Raw genomic sequence first — 14,374 nt, forward strand, 5'->3', positions numbered from 1 at the left:
AGAAGGCTGAATTTTTTTATTTTTTATTTTACACGACTAATTCCGTAGGACCAAATTCAGGAGCGAATCCAATGTCATAATCGCACCTTTTAGACAAAAGGAAATCGAAGACACGAATGTCTTTTTTTAGGGAAATCGCATGGGAAGTGATCTACATCAACACCTACCACTACGGATATTCTGCAAATCACACTTGGGTTAAGGTTTCATCGAATTACCTTCACATTAACTCCCTATTATGCCGCTCTCTAGCAGTGCGCGTAAATGTCGAACACCCATATCTTTCGGTGCGTGCTCTGATTTCCGTTCTTTTCTTATAATGATTGTTTCTCCCTAGTATGTCGGCTTGAACAAAATATTTTCGTATTCGGTGGAGAAACTTGGTGACTGGAACTTGGTGAGAAGATTCCTCCGCATAAAAAAAAACCTTTCTTTTAATGATGTCCATCCCATATCATGTATCATTTCAGTGGCACTCTCTCCACCATTTCGGGATGATACAAAACGTGCTGCCCTTCTTTGACCTTTTTCGATGTACTCCATCAATCCTATCTGGCAAGGATCCCAGACCGCGCAGCAGTATTGTAAAAGAGAACGGACAAGCGTAGTGTAGGCAGTATCCTTAGCAGGTCTGTTATATTTTCTAAGTGTTATGCCAATAAAATGCAGTCTTTGATTACCCTTCCTCACAACATTTTCTTTCTGTTCTTTCCAGTTTCAGTTGTTCGTAACTGTAAATCCTAATCATTTAGTTGAATTTACCGAAGTTTAATGGATTCCTTTTACCACTTATGTGGATTACCTCACACTTTTCGTTATTTACGGTCAATTGCCAACTTTGGCAGCATGCAGATATCTCATCTAAATCGTTTTGTAGTTTCTTTTGATCTCCCGATGACTTTACCAGGCGATAAACGATAGAGTCATCTGGAAACAACCGAAGACGGCTGCTCAGATTGTCTCCTGAATCGTTTATATAGATAAGGAACATCAAAGGGCCTGTAACACTACCTAATGGAACTCCAGATATCACTTCCGTTTACTCGATGACTTTCTGTCAGTTACTACGAACTGAGACCCCTCTGACAGGAAATCACGAATCCAGTCACGTAACTGAGATGATATTGTATAATCGCGCATTTCACTACAAGCCGCTTGCGTGGTACAGTGCCAAAAGCTTTCCGGAAATCGATAAATCCGTTGCCAGTACCATTCAACACTTCCTGTAAGTAAAGAGCTAGCTGTGCTTCACATGACCGATGTTCTCAAAATTTATGTTGACAGTGTGTCAATAGACTACTCTCTTCGAGGCATGTCATATTGCTCGAACACAATATATGTTCCAAAATCTTGCTGCATATTGACATTAATGATATGGTCCGGTAATTTAGTGGATTACTCCTATCTCCTTTCTTAAGTATTGGTGTTACCTGTGCAAGTTTCCACTCTTTCGTTACGGATCTTTCTTCGAGCGAGCGATTGTATGTGGTTGCTAAGAAAAGGAACCTAATTGTATACCATCTGGACCGGAAGAGTTGCTTTTATTGAGTGATTTTAGTTGTTTCAGTACTCCGAGGATATCTGTTTCTAAGGTACTTGCATTGGCAGCTGTCCTTGATTCGAACTCTTCAATATTTACTTTCGTCAGCTGTTACCACACGTTTCAGTTGTGCACCGTTGTTGATTTCATTTAGCGACTCTCGCACATCATCCGTTCGCCGCCGTTTCTGCTCGAAATTCAACACATTTGGTACAACTCTTACTGTCACACGTCTTGCAGTCACAACACCCGGAAAGATTTCACGGCATGAACCAATTGACACGTCAACGCCATGAGTAACTTAGCTGTTTGTGATTGGGCAATCGTTGGTAATCATTTCTTTCACTTTTTCCGCGTTTTCGTCGGTTGTTGATGTGTTGGAAATTGGAAATTTATGGTAAGGTCTTATGAGGCCAATCTGTTAAGGTCATCGATCCCTAAGCTTACGCAATACTTAATCTAACTTACGCTAACGACAACACACACACACACACACACACACACACACACACACACACACACGCCCGAGGACGACTCAAACCTCTGACGGGAGGAGTCACTCGAACCGTGACAAGGCGCCTCAGACCGCGCGGCTGATGTGCTGGGGCGTCCAGGACATCCGTCGCCTTCGACGTCTTCCCAGCCGTCTTCCCAATGCTTACAACACTGGTAAAACTTTGTTCTACTCATAGCAGACTCACCAAAAGCCATATTTAAAATTTCTAAAACTTTATTACAGTTTATTCCACCTTTATAGCAAAATTTAATGCCAGTCCTCTAACCCATTTCTAAAACCAGTCAATAATCGCCACTAGTAACTAAACTGTAGACAGACTAAACATCCAATGTGTCTTCCAGTACATAGATACATAGATACTGCTCCGAGGAAGTGTTGTGGGATTTGCACAGCGTCATCCGGTGACACACACGTGAAGACTGTTTACAGCATATCCGCCGGGAAAGCCTGAAGAGTCACATATTTATTTGCTATTAGATACTCTGTACATCAATAACATACTAGCAGGAATATCGCCCTCAGAGCAAGCATTTCAAGAAAAACGAGGTTCGATGGTTACGCCGTTCGGTTGCATCACATATCTACATCTACATCCATACTCCGCAAGCCACCTGACGGTGTGTGGCGGAGGGTTCCTTCGAAACACTGCATGTCGCCTTCCCTCTTTTCTCATTTATGCCAACACCAGGCAGCTAGTGGTTCCAATTAGAAACTTGCGTGGTGAAGCTGAAAGTTGCAGTTTCTGTTGGTGGCGCCGAGAACCGGTCGGCCACCCCGGCCAATCAGAGACAGTGTTCCCGTGACATCGAACATATGGCCATTTTTAAGAGTTTCAAGAATTTTAAATCTGGCACTGGACATTTAAATGCTGATTTTGAATTACGATGCACTTGAATTTTGGAGGCAGTTTTTGGAAGAAGAGTAAAGTACTGTGCGTCGTCTCTCTTCCGAGGATTCCAGTGAAGTCCCCTGTACACTATTCAGTGGGCTGTAGTGACCTGTTAAAACCCTGACGAGTCGGACGGGCGCCTTGCCACGCCCACGTGATAAGAGAACCTGGACAGCAGGCGTAACAGCGTGGGGAGGCAGGAAACGCAGCAAGCAGTTGAGCGCAAGTACGGGCCTCTCGCATCACGCCACGCTGCATGGCCGCCTTATCGGTCAGTATCGGCCGCTACGGCTGGACGGAATCCAGGAAGCACAGAATCAACACCTCCAGCCGCTGCGGTAGCTGGTGACGGTGGAGTAGTCCGCCGTGATAAGCTATCTCGGTCCGCTGCGAAACACTTTCGGAGGTGAAGCACACCGTAGCTCCCTGGCTGTCCGTGGTGGTCAGCGTCGCGTCGCAGAAGCGCAAAATGAAACTCGTCTCACCGATGTCTACAGAATCCGTGCTCGTCGGCGTGCTGGAGACAAACTGTGTGAGCTCAGATTATGTTCCGGGACTCTACAACAGGTGGATCTCACAAATGTTCGTTCTCCTGACCTTCCATGTGGTTCGCGTTCTCTGTGGCGATGCTCTCTTTCGTCGCTCCACATCGCCTTGTTTTTGGCTAATTTTCTGGCTATTAAAATCCATGGAGAAGAAATAAAAGCTTTGAGGTTTGCAGACGGCAATGTAATTCTGTCACGGCAGCAAAGGACCTGGAAGAGCAGTTGAACGGAATGGACAGTGTCTTGAAATGACGATATGAAGTGAACATCAACAAATGCAAAACGAGGATAATGGAATGTAGCCGAATGAAATCGGGTGACGCTGAGGGAGTTAGATTACGAAATGACGCACTTAAAGTATTAAATGAATTTTGCTATTTGGGGAACAAAATTGCTGATGATGGCCGAGGTAGAGAGGATGTAAAATGGCAAGAAAAGCGTTTCTGAAGAAGAGAAAGTTGCTAACATCGAGTATAGATTTAAGTCTCAGGAAATCCTTTCTGAAAGTCTATGTATGGAGTACAGCCATGAATGGAAGTGAAACATGCACGATAAACAGTTTAGACGAGGAGAGAATAGAAGCTTTCGAAATGTGGTGCTACAGAAGAATGCTGAAGATTAGATAGGTAGATCACGTAACTAATGAGGAGGTACCGAACAGAATTGGGGAGAAGAGGAGCTTGTGGCACAACTTGACTAGAAGGCTCGGTAGGTAGGACACATTCTGAGAGATCACCAATTTAGTACTGGAGGGAATCGCGTAGGGTCAAAACCGTAGAGGAAGACCAAGGGATGAATACACTAAGCAGATTCAGAAGGATGTAGGTTGCAGTAGTTACTCGGAGATTACGCTTGCACAGGACAGAGCAGCATGGAGAGCTCCATCAAACCAGTCTCAGGACTGAAGACCACAACAACAACAACAACAACAACAACAACAACAACAACCCAACAGTAACCTTCTGACTGGCCACCTCGCTGCCTGCTACGGGTGGCATTTGTCGAGGACCTTTTTAACTTGTTCGACCCGTGCTGTGTTTCATTTAAGATAGGTTCCGCCTTGTGCACACAAATTTTGTTCTTCTTCTCCCCCAGACATATTTCGCTGATGTTTCAGCATCACCAGTGGTTTTTATATTTTTCTTTCTTCTAAATAAGAGGAAAAATGTTGTTTACTCATTTCTTTCCGCATTTGCAGTTCGATTGTAGGATAGGAATTTCGTCGTTTTTGCAGAGACACTGGTTTTTCTTTTTATTCTAACATGTTTCAGCACCTCTGTGACATCTTCAATGGGTTTTTCGTTTACTGAAAAACTGTACAAAGCGAAAATATTTTAGATTATAATTGATTTAAAAAAGTGAGGCCTAAAGGAAGTTTTTGTTCATTTTGCTCCTTACCGTGATTTTACATTTATGTCGTTTTGCAGGACCAACTATAATGTGTCCCGGACGTTTCTAAAAATCAAGTGATGTATTAAACAGCCGATGAAATTTAGAGTTACAACATTTGCTTTGCAGATCACAAGCTATTAATGCAAAACACTCTACAGTTGGTCCTGCAAAACCACATGATGTAAAATCACTGTAGGAAGCAAAATGAACAAAAACTTTATTTAGGGCTGACTTTTTTAAGCCAATTATAACCTACAATGTTTTCAATTTTTACAGTTTTTCAACCAAGAAACCCACTGATTATGACACAGAGGTGCTGAAACAAGTCTGGGTAAAAAGAAAAAGCAATGTGCAAAAAGGCGGACGCCATATCCTATGATATTTACAAACTTAAAAATAGAGAAATCTGTATTTGCTACGTTGTAAACAAATGCTGTCATTTTGGTGGGTTTCAGTTTCTTGCGTGACATCTGTCTTTCTTCAGAAACGGTCAATTGCAACAACACAGAACTTTATGAATAAATCAATTTACATCCAAAATTTACGACTGCGAATGTTTTGATTAACATTGCTAACTTTCTACATTGCGTTCTGGAAACTGCAGATGATAAACTGTGTAGAAAAACAAGTATGACGCAAAATGCTGAAAACCACAAAAACTGTGCCGTGTTGTAACGAACTACGTACGAAATTTATTTATGGAGAGATACTAAAGAGCTACATTCCTGTTATTTAATAGAAACGAAATAAAAAAATTCACTAACGATGTTGTATCTTCAGCAAAACATAAAAGCATAAAATGCTCACAGGGAAACTGATCCGAAGACAAATTTATTTGTAAGCAAACACGGCTCCAAGATTGAGCTTCGAATATTTTATATCCCTTAAATTTTCTTTATATCGCATCATTTTTTGTCAACCTCTTTCTTTGGAGCATTTCAAAATATCCGTAAAAATCTTATAATTAAATTTTCCTCGAGACATTTAAGTCTCATCTTTCTCTAGATAATGGCGTAAGCTGAATAAATGAATTAAAATTTGCGCTACACTATGGCTTGAATCCCGCTGTCCTTCTTTACTCGGCACAAATGCTGACCACTATACCAGCACGGCACTACAGCTAAGGTTGCTACATTGAGGGAAATTTAATTATAAGATCTGTATGATCACCTGAGGTACAGGATTTCCCAGTTATGTCCAACGCTGCGGTACTGCTCCAGTGCCAGAGAACCCTGGCAATAGTGACGATGTAGGGGGAGGGGGGGGGGGGAGGGGGGGGGGGGGGGAATAGCTGAAGATATGAACGGAAGTTTGTGTTGGGGAGTGCGGTAGACCACGGAGAAATGTTAGCTGTAGTACTGGAGTGCTGTAATTCCTTCTTAGTAAGGGAACCTGGGTTCAAGTCCTGGCTGTGGCACAAATTTCAATTCATTTATTCAGCTTACACCATTATCGGACATCTGTAAAATTTCAGTATTCGTTTCCTAATGCTTTCTGCCAGGGTTGACAATTTTTCTGTCGATTCAGAAAACTGGATAATTCATTCAATAGAAGTCTTCACAAATTTAGCACACTGACAACGCATTTCATTACCCTCTGGCCCTTATGCAAGCATTTATTCAGCTTGCCATTTTTTTTTTTTAGTCATCTGTCTTCGTCCGGTTTGGTCCAGCCCACAACGAATTCCTCTCCTGTTCAAATCTCTTCATCTCACAGTAGCACTCGCATCAAATGATGTCCTCAATTATTTGCTCCGTCATGCTCTACAATTTTTGGCCTCTACGGCTCTCTCTAGTACATTTCCTCATGTCTTAACAGCTCTGCTATCAACCTGTCCCTCCTCGTTGTCAGTTTTTTCCACATATTTCTCTCCACTCCGATTCTGCACAGAACCTCCTCCTCATTCCGCACCTTATCAGTCCACCTAATTTTCGACATTCTTTTACAGCACATCTTAAAATGCTTCGATTCTCTTCTGTTCCGGTTTCCCCATTGTCCATGTTTGACTACAATACAATGCTGTGCTCCAAACGTACATTCTCAAAAATTCCTTCCCGAAATTAAGGCCCATGTTTGATACCAGCAGACTTCTCGTGGCCAGGAACGCGCTTTCTGCCAGGGCTTGTCCGGTTTTCGTGTCGTCCTTGCACCACCCTTTACTGATTGTTTTGCTGCCTCCGCAGCAGAATTGCTTAACTTCATCCAGTTCGTGGCCGTCAATCCTGATGTTAAGTTTCCCCTGTTCTCATTTCTGCTACTTCTCATTACTTTCTTCTTTCTTCCGTTTACTCTCAGTCCATATTATGTACTCATTAGACCATTCCATTCAGCAGATGATGTAACTCTTCTTCACTTTCACTCCGGATAGCAATGTCATGAGCGAATCGTATCATTTGAATTTTAATGCCCACTCCTGAACCTTTCTTTTTTTTGCATCACTGCTTGTACGAAGTACAGATTGAACAGTAGGGGCGAAGGAGTACATCTCTGTCTTACACCCTTCTTAATCCGACCACTTCGATCTTCGTCGTCCACTCTTACTATTTCTTTTACATATCGTACGTTACCCGTCTGCCTCTGCAGCTTACCCCTATTTTTCTCAGAATTTCGAACATCTTGCACCATTTTACGTTGTCGACCGTTTTCTCCAGGTCGAAAAATTCTATGAACGTGTCTTGGTTGTTCTTTAGTCTTGCTCCCATTGATAATTGAGGAGTTGGTTCAAATGGCTCTGAGCACCATGGGACTTAACATCTACGGTCATCAGTCCCCTAGAACTTAAAACTACTTAAACCTGACTAACCTAAGAACATCACACAGATCCGAGGCAGGATTCGAACCTGCGACCGTAGCGGTCGCGCGGTTCCAGACTGTGGCATCTAGAACCGCTCGGCCATCACGGTCGGCTACTCATTTCAAACATACCCGTTATTCAGTCTCATCCTGTACTTCCAATAACAGATTTATTATTCTCATAATCTTTATTCGGAAAATTAAAAAAAAAATGACTTGGTAAGGTGGCTGGAAATAAAAAGACGATACTCCGTCGTCATTTTGTGTATATTACTTTATGTCCATTTGTGACAAGTATAATGCGTAACATGCAGAGCACTGCACAAATCAAACGATACTGATCGTAGAAGCATGGAAAGCCGCAACCACCGCGACACAGAGCGCAGGTAATGAGTACCGGGTATCTGCATGTGCATGCTTCCAAGTGTCTACTCCAAAACAAACTTGATTTACACTCGTAAGCGCTTCTCAGTTATCGCACAATTTCGTGGTGTACAACACATAGTAGTTATTGGAATTACGACGAAATGATAAATGGGAAGTATCGGCAGCGAGGTTCGATCCAGAGACCTCAGATTTATGAACCTAAGCGCTTAGTCGCCGGGCTCTGCAATCCTTGTACACTAGTTACCTTGCAAAGTATATATGCGCACGTAACATTTTCAAGCCCGATTTTTTCGAAAACTGTGTAAAGTGGTGTCTTACTGTTTACATACGTTCAGATCCTATTCGTGCCCTACACACCTTGTTAAGAAGAATGAAATATGTGATGGGAAGTCACTTCCTTAGGTGGTTTTGGTGGGCCACTTTGAAAATTTTTTCCGTCTCGATAGACCACAAGCGTCCCATATGAAACCGTTTCTCTTGGCTTCTTGTGCACCTCTGTGGTACGTTGTAAACACCTATCGCTTCCACACTGTATTTAAATTTTTTAACCTATTCGTGTGACTGGAAAAGCTGACTCTTGAAACAGTGAATCCGTGCGAGGGTCTCAGCGAGAGCTGTTGCTACAGTCTGCGGTTGTGACATCGGACGCCGATATGTGGAAATAACGATATGTCGCAATCAACAACACGATATTATTAATCGATATTTGCCAACCATATACACTCCTGAAAATTGAAATAAGAACACCGTGAATACATTGTCCCAGGAAGGGGAAACTTTATTGACACATTCCTGGGGTCAGATACATCACATGATCACACTGACAGAACCACAGGCACATAGACACAGGCAACAGAGCATGCACAATGTCGGCACTAGTACAGTGTATATCCACCTTTCGCAGCAATGCAGGCTGCTATTCTCCCATGGAGACGATCGTAGAGATGCTGGATGTAGTCCTGTGGAACGGCTTGCCATGCCATTTCCACCTGGCGCCTCAGTTGGACCAGCGTTCGTGCTGGACGTGCAGACCGCGTGAGACGACGCTACATCCAGTCCCAAACATGCTCAATGGGGGACAGATCCGGAGATCTTGCTGGCCATGGTAGTTGACTTACACCTTCTAGAGCACGTTGGGTGGCACGGGATACATGCGGACGTGCATTGTCCTGTTGGAACAGCAAGTTCCCTTGCCGGTCTAGGAATGGTAGAACGATGCGTTCGATGACAGTTTGGATGTACCGTGCACTATTCAGTGTCCCCTCGACGATCACCAGAGGTGTACGGCCAGTGTAGGAGATCGCTCCCCACACCAAGATGCCGGGTGTTGGCCCTGTGTGCCTCGGTCGTATGCAGTCCTGATTGTGGCGCTCACCTGCACGGCGCCAAACACGCATACGACCATCATTGGCACCAAGGCAGAAGCGACTCTCATCGCTGAAGACGACACGTCTCCATTCGTCCCTCCATTCACGCCTGTCGCGACACCACTGGAGGCGGGCTGCACGATGTTGGGGCGTGAGCGGAAGACGGCCTAACGGTGTGCGGGATCGTAGCCCAGCTTCATGGAGACGCTTGCGAATGGTCCTCGCCGATACCCCAGGAGCAACAGTGTCCCTAATTTGCTGGGAAGTGGCGGTGCGGTCCACTAAGGCACTGCGTAGGATCCTACGGTCTTGGCGTGCATCCGTGCGTCGCTGCGGTCCGGTCCCAGGTCGACGGGCACGTGCACCTTCCGCCGACCACTGGCGACAACATCGATGTACTGTGGAGACCTCACGCCCCACGTGTTGAGCAATTCGGCAGTACGTCCACCCGGCCTCCCGCATGCCCACTATACGCCCTCGCTCAAAGTCCGTCAACTGCACATACGGTTCACTTCCACGCTCTCGCGGCATGCTACCAGTGTTAAAGACTGCGATGGAGCTCCGTATGCCACGGCAAACTGGCTGACACTGACGGCGGCGGTGCACAAATGCTGCGCAGCTAGCGCCATTCGACGGCCAACACCGCGGTTCCTGGTGTGTCCGCTGTGCCGTGCGTGTGATCATTGCTTGTACAGCCCTCTCGCAGTGTCCGGAGCAAGTATGGTGGGTCTGACACACCGGTGTCAATGTGTTCTTTTTTTCCATTTCCAGGAGTGTATATAGGTAACATCGGTATTTTGTGGCGATATAGTCGAATAGTATTATTATTATCATCATAATCATATGACTTATAACGGAGAAAACTCAGCTCTACTTTCTTTTTAATATCGAAATATGGGCAACGCATGAACGATGTGCACAGTTTATACTTTGTTAGATAATGTTTGACTGATGCTAACTGTGTACTTGCGGAATCTCCCCTTCCGTGAAAGGAGGTTAGGAGATAACTCAAACACGATATCTAGGGAAATATCTCAACCTAATACCAATCTGTATCAGATAGCTCTGAAGTATTAATCCCTTGTACGGAATTCAGTTGCAAAAGAAAGACTGTTTTTAAAACCTTGGTGAACCGATTTCTGGACAAAGAAGTAGATAAAAAGCAGAACATACTAACGAATTATGTAAGTCTGCAGGCTTTCGTGGCCGTTGTCACTGAAGTTAAAATCTTCTGGGTTATTAGGCCGCGTCATGTTTCTTCTAAAATGATCGACGTGTCGACCCCTCTGCTGGGATCTTCCTCAGGATTTTCTGGTGTCCACTACTGCTAGAACACTGTCAGAGACGAGTGCCGCGTCCTCTTATAAACGGGGAGTTTTCAGGCGTTCGTGCTGGAGAAGTGATAGTATTGGTTAAAATTCATATGGCTACCATTGGTGGGCCATAGTCATAGGCTGACATTCCCGCCCTGATGCGGAAGAAGGGGCGTTGTTAGCTAACGAATTATTCTAAGTTTTTTACAAAATAACTTTGATAAATTTTTCATTACGCAGTCCTTATTTTGAGTGACAATTTTTTTATATTTTTAATGCTGTAGTATAACTTCATTTCAATTTTTTCCTAATATTTGTCTATTGATAAGTAAAATAAAGAGCAAGATGTATGAGACAGGCAAAATACCCTCAGACTTCAAGAAGAATATAGTAATTCCAATCCCAAAGAAAGCAGGTGTTGACAGATGTGAAAATTACCGAACTATCAGTTTAATAAGTCACAGCTGCAAAATACTAACACGAATTCTTTACAGACGAATGGAAAAACTGGTCGAAGCCGACCTCGGGGATGATTACTTTGGATTCCATGGAAATGTTGGAACACGTGAGGCAATACTGACCCTACGACTTATCTTAGAAGCTAGAATAAGGAAAGCCAAACCTACGTTTCTAGCATTTGTAGACTTAGAGAAAGCTTTTGACAGTGTTGACTGGAATACTCTCTTTCGAATTCTGAAGGTGGCAGCAGTAAAATACAGGGTGCGAAAGGCTATTTACAATTTGTACAGAAAGCAGATGTCAGTCATACAAGTCGAGGGGTATGAAGCAGTGGTTGGGAAGGGAGTGAGACAGGGTTGTAGCTTACCTCCAATGTTATTCAATCTGTATATTGAGCAAGCAGTAAAGGAAACAAAAGAAGAATTTGGAATAGGTATTAGAATCCACGGAGAAGAAATAAAAAATTTGAGGTTCGCCGATGACATCGTAATTCTGTCAAAGACAGCAAAGGACTTGGAAGAGCAGTTGAACGGAATGGATAGAGTCTTTAAAGGAGGATATAAGATGAACGTGAACGAAAGCAAAACGAGGATAATGGAATGTGTTCGAATTATGTCGGGTGTTGCTGAGGGAATTAGATTAGGAAATGATACACTGAGTATAGATTTAAGTGTCAGGAAGGCATCTCTGAAAGTATTTGTATGGAGTGTAGCCATGTATGGAAGTGAAACATGGACGATAAATAGTTTGGACAACAAGAGAATAGAAGCTTTGAAATGTGGTGCTACAGAAGAATGCTGAAGATTAGACGGGTAGATCACATAACTAATGAGGAAGTATTGAATAGGATTGGGGAGAAGAGAAGTTTGTGGCACAATTTGACCAGAAGAAGGGATCGGTTAGTAGGACATGTTCTGAGGCATCAAGGGATCACAAATTTAGTTTTGGAGGGCAGCGTGGAGAGTAAAAATCGTAGAGGGAGACCAAGAGATGGATACACCAAGCAGATTCAGAAGGATGTAGGCTGCAGTAGGTACTGTGAGATGAAGGAGCTTGCACAGGATAGAGTAGCATGCAGAGCTGCATCAAACCAGTCGCAGGACTGAAGACAACAACAACAAGTAAAATAGTGATTAATTAAATTCTGCTTTCCTTAATTTTCTTGTTAATTAAACCCATTCCTCACACTTATAAATAACACATGCAATCTTAATTAACTTGAATTTGAAAACTAAAATTTTGGCACCTGTGTATCGAAATATCGATATTTCACGTACGATGTGTTGTCAATATCAGAAAGTTGGAGCTGTTGACGGGTTTTCGAAATATCGATACTTTTACCACAACATAGCAATACACAAAGTCCAAAGTTTTAACCCATAAACAGATATCTCGATACAAACATCGCAGTGTCGTTTGCCATTATTATTTTATATTATCTTGTTCTCTCAATTATCGGTACATATTTGAAGTTGTCCTTTCGGAATTGTAGTAGAATATAATTCTGTTTTCACAGTGTGAAATAGTCTTACCACTTTTTGAGCTTTCAGCACCTCGAATCTATCTCTTTGACTGTGCATAGCAAGTATACGTGGCACTAAAAAGAAAAACACGTCCGATTCGACTGGTGGCCGAAAGAGGGGAGGAGAAAAAAGGGTGGGCGTGTGGATGGAATAACAAGGTTTCCGATGTGAGGAAATAGTACACCAGTAGCATTAAGACAATAATTTTGACAAAAATAGTGTGCCATTTCTTCACTTACTCACATCGGCATTCTTCAAAAACAGTTCTGAAAGAAAATTGTGACCCAGTTCTGAAAATGAACAAAAATCTAAATTACGAGATTGGCCTTTGCGGTGGGCGGAGACGTGAGAAGGGAAAGCCGGCCGGTGTGGCCGAGCGGTTCTAGGCGCTACAGTCTGGAACCGCGAGACCGCTTCGATCGCAGGTTCGAATCCTGCCTCGGGTAGGGATGTGTGTGATGTCCTTAGGTTAGTTAGGTTTAAGTAGTTCTAAGTTCTAGGGGACTGATGACCTCAGACGTTAAGTCCCATAGTGCTCAGAGCCATCTGAACAATTTTTGTGAAGGGAAATGCTGACGTAGTCGGCGCTCGGCGCTACCAACAGAAACTGCAACGTTTAGCTTCAGCACGCAATGTTGACACTACGGCTGATAGGTCGCTGGCGATGGCAGAAATTAAAAATCAGGGAAGTCGACACGAAGCAGAGGAAAAATCCGATGTGTTACGAAACCGTACGACGGACGCATCGGACACCTTTTATTGTGTCACTTACATGCAGTTATGATTGATTACAAAGCCGAGGGTGAACGTGCCTCGTTTTGCTTTCAATTGTCGTTCTAAGGCGGAAAGGAAGGCTGCTAGCTAGTTGATGAACAGAATATCTAATAACAAAATAAGGAACTCTAAAAGCGGTTGCATATTCACAATGTGAGGCCAATATTCTTATGGATGGATACGTCGGTATTATTCTCGTCGATATATCGATATCTTTCATCAATGTATCGAGCGTATGTAACGATATTTTTTAAATATCTCTGAATGGTATTCCCGATATTTTTAAAAATATGAGTAGTCCTAGGTAGTAGGGATATATCTGATTATATCGATATCGATATTTATCTTCCGACGTCCCAGCCGCAGCATAGCCATCCGGGACGTCTTCGGCGCAGGAACACCTGCCTCGCCCCTACAGGCTGTAAGGCCGCGGGCCCGCTGGAGCTGGAGGCTCCAGATGTGTGAGCCGTGGGAACCCGGACAGCTGTCTGCCAGCGCGCCTCATTGTCTTTTTATGGCGCCTCCGGCTGGCTGTGTGTGCGTGCGTACACAGCCCGAGCTGAGTCTTGGTGCCGGCAGCGCACGGCCCCCAGAGAATGGCTCCACCATTACTGCACGGGGGACTCCGGCAGAGACGGGGAGAGGCTCGCGAACCGCCGCACGGGCCACCTGCCAATGCAGAGTCCCAGCGACGGGCGCACGCCCTCCTCCCTGAGTGGCGGCCTGAGCGCATGCGCATACAGGGTGACTCTGTGAAGACGTCACCAACTTTCAGGAACGTTGGAGGCGGGTAAATGCTTCAGTATGGGGTGAGGCATCCTGAAGCGGAAACGACTGAGTCGACAGGTAAAGGCGAAAATCATTCAGACACCTCT

Source organism: Schistocerca gregaria, chromosome 11 (assembly GCF_023897955.1).
Source record: "Schistocerca gregaria isolate iqSchGreg1 chromosome 11, iqSchGreg1.2, whole genome shotgun sequence".
Lineage (NCBI taxonomy): Eukaryota > Metazoa > Arthropoda > Insecta > Orthoptera > Acrididae > Schistocerca > Schistocerca gregaria.